Source organism: Leptodactylus fuscus, chromosome 1, assembly GCF_031893055.1.
Source record: "Leptodactylus fuscus isolate aLepFus1 chromosome 1, aLepFus1.hap2, whole genome shotgun sequence".
Lineage (NCBI taxonomy): Eukaryota > Metazoa > Chordata > Amphibia > Anura > Leptodactylidae > Leptodactylus > Leptodactylus fuscus.
This window is the reverse complement of record NC_134265.1, coordinates 314,378,366-314,380,865: the sequence shown is the minus strand read 5'-3', so window position 1 is coordinate 314,380,865 and position 2,500 is coordinate 314,378,366. Positions and strand designations below refer to the sequence as shown.

General features: G+C 49.1%; 6 non-coding genes across 6 annotated transcripts; all 6 read left to right on the top strand.

The window, feature by feature from the left end:
* The first annotated feature begins 272 nt into the window (after positions 1 to 272).
* On the top strand, positions 273 to 345 carry TRNAV-CAC (transfer RNA valine (anticodon CAC)). Its single transcript has one exon. It is a non-coding gene; the product is annotated as a tRNA-Val (tRNA).
* Positions 346 to 641: 296 nt separating this feature from the next.
* On the top strand, positions 642 to 714 carry TRNAV-CAC (transfer RNA valine (anticodon CAC)). The gene has a single exon. It is a non-coding gene; the product is annotated as a tRNA-Val (tRNA).
* Positions 715 to 1,206: 492 nt separating this feature from the next.
* On the top strand, positions 1,207 to 1,279 carry TRNAV-UAC (transfer RNA valine (anticodon UAC)). Its single transcript has one exon. It is a non-coding gene; the product is annotated as a tRNA-Val (tRNA).
* Positions 1,280 to 1,391: 112 nt separating this feature from the next.
* Positions 1,392 to 1,464, top strand: TRNAV-AAC (transfer RNA valine (anticodon AAC)). Its single transcript has one exon. It is a non-coding gene; the product is annotated as a tRNA-Val (tRNA).
* A 125-nt stretch (positions 1,465 to 1,589) lies between these two features.
* Positions 1,590 to 1,662, top strand: TRNAV-CAC (transfer RNA valine (anticodon CAC)). The gene has a single exon. It is a non-coding gene; the product is annotated as a tRNA-Val (tRNA).
* A 494-nt stretch (positions 1,663 to 2,156) lies between these two features.
* Positions 2,157 to 2,230, top strand: TRNAV-CAC (transfer RNA valine (anticodon CAC)). The gene has a single exon. It is a non-coding gene; the product is annotated as a tRNA-Val (tRNA).
* Positions 2,231 to 2,500: the final 270 nt, after the last annotated feature.

Sequence of the window (2,500 nt, the reverse complement as noted above, 5' to 3'; positions counted from 1 at the left end):
TGCTCTTCAGACTCTTGTGCTAGACCCCAGTCCTTTCGCTTGCTTGCAAAAGCAGCAGTGTGTATCTCGTGCCAGTTTGTGTAGTGTAGTGGTTATCACGTTCGCCTAACACGCGAAAGGTCCCTGGTTCGAAATCGGGCAGAAACATGTACTTGCGGTTTCTTTTCTTGAAATCGGTCAATACCCGGTCTTCAGACCCTGCTGGCAGACCACAGTCTTTTCTTCAAGTCCTTTCGCTTGCTTGCAAAAGCAGTAGTGTGCATCTCGTGCCAGTTTCTGTAGTGTAGTGGTTATCATGTTCGCCTCACACGCGAAAGGTCCCCGGTTCGAAACCGGGCAGAAACAAAGCATTGCCGCTTTTGTTTCTGAAATCGGCCATACGTGCTCTTCAAATCATCGTTCTAGACCCCAGTCCTTTCACTTGCTTGCAAAAGCAGTAGTGTGCATGTCGTGCCAGTTTCTGTAGTGTAGTGGTTATCACGGTCGCCTTACACGCGAAAGGTCCCTGGTTCGAAACCGGGCAGAAGCAAAGCGTAGCAGCTTTTTTTTCGGAAATCGGGCCATACGTGCTCTTCAGACTCTTGTGCTAGACCCCAGTCCTTTCGCTTGCTTGCAAAAGCAGCAGTGTGTTTCTCGTGCTAGTTTCTGTAGTGTAGTGGTTATCACGTTCGCCTCACACGCGAAAGGTCCCCGGTTCGAAACCGGGCAGAAACAAGCTTTGCAGCTTTTGTTTCTGAAATCGGCCATACGTGCTCTTCAAATCATCGTTCTAGACCCCAGTCCTTTCACTTGCTTGCAAAAGCAGTAGTGTGCATGTCGTGCCAGTTTCTGTAGTGTAGTGGTTATCTCGTTCGCCTAACACGCGAAAGGTCCCCGGTTCGAAACCGGGCAGAAACATGTACTTGCGGTTTCTTTTCTTGAAATCGGTCCATACCCGGTCTTCAGACCCTGCTTGTAGACCACAGTCTTTTCTTCAAGTCCTTTCGCTTGCTTGCAAAAGCAGTAGTGTGCATCTCGTGCCGATTTCTGTAGTGTAGTGGTTATCACGTTCGCCTCACACGCGAAAGGTCCCCGGTTTGAAACCGGGCAGAAACAAAGCATTGCAGCTTTTGTTTCTGAAATCGGCCATACGTGCTCTTCAAATCATCGTTCTAGACCCCAGTCCTTTCACTTGCTTGCAAAAGCAGTAGTGTGCATGTCGTGCCAGTTTCTGTAGTGTAGTGGTTATCACGTTCGCCTTACACGCGAAAGGTCCCTGGTTCGAAACCGGGCAGAAGCAAAGTGTAGCAGCTTTTTTTTCGGAAATCGGGCCATACGTGCTCTTCAGATTCTTGTGCTAGACCCCAGTCCTTTCGCTTGCTTGCAAAAGCAGCAGTGTGTATCTCGTGCCAGTTTCTGTAGTGTAGTGGTTATCACGTTCGCCTAACACGCGAGAGGTCCCCGGTTCGAAACCGGGCAGAAACATGTACTTGCGGTTTCTTTTCTTGAAATCGGTCCATACCCGGTCTTCAGACCCTGCTGGCAGACCACAGTCTTTTCTTCAAGTCCTTTTGCTTGCTTGCAAAAGCAGTAGTGTGCATCTCGTGCCAGTTTCTGTAGTGTAGTGGTTATCACGTTCGCCTCACACGCGAAAGGTCCCCGGTTCGAAACCGGGCAGAAACAAAGCATTGCAGCTTTTGTTTCTGAAATCGGCCATACGTGCTCTTCAAATCATCGTTCTAGACCCCAGTCCTTTCACTTGCTTGCAAAAGCAGTAGTGTGCATGTCGTGCCAGTTTCTGTAGTGTAGTGATTATCACGGTCGCCTTACACGCGAAAGGTTCCTGGTTTGAAACCGGGCAGAAGCAAAGCGTAGCAGATTTTTTTTCGGAAATCGGGCCATACGTGCTCTTCAGACTTTTGTGCTAGACCCCAGTCCTTTCGCTTGCTTGCAAAAGCAGCAGTGTGTATCTCGTGCCAGTTTCTGTAGTGTAGTGGTTATCACGTTCGCCTAACACGCGAAAGGTCCCCGGTTCGAAACCGAGCAGAAACATGTACTTGCAGTTTCTTTTCTTGAAATTGGTCCATACTCGGTCTTCAGACCCTGCTGGCATACTACAGTCTTTTCTTCAAGTCCTTTCGCTTGCTTGCAAAAGCAGTAGTGTGCATCTCGTGCCAGTTTCTGTAGTGTAGTGGTTATCACGTTCGCCTCACACGCGAGAGGTCCCCCGGTTCGAAACCGGGCAGAAACAAAGCATTGCAGCTTTTGTTTCTGAAATCGGCCATACGTACTCTTCAAATTATCGTTCTAGACCCCAGTCCTTTCACTTGCTTGCAAAAGCAGTAGTGTGCATGTCGTGCCAGTTTCTGTAGTGTAGTGCTTATCACGTTCGCCTTACACGCGAAAGGTCCCTGGTTCGAAACCGGGCAGAAGCAAAGTGTAGCAGCTTTTTTTTCGGAAATCGGGCCATACGTGCTCTTCAGACTCTTGTGCTAGACCCCAGTCCTTTCGCTTGCTTGCA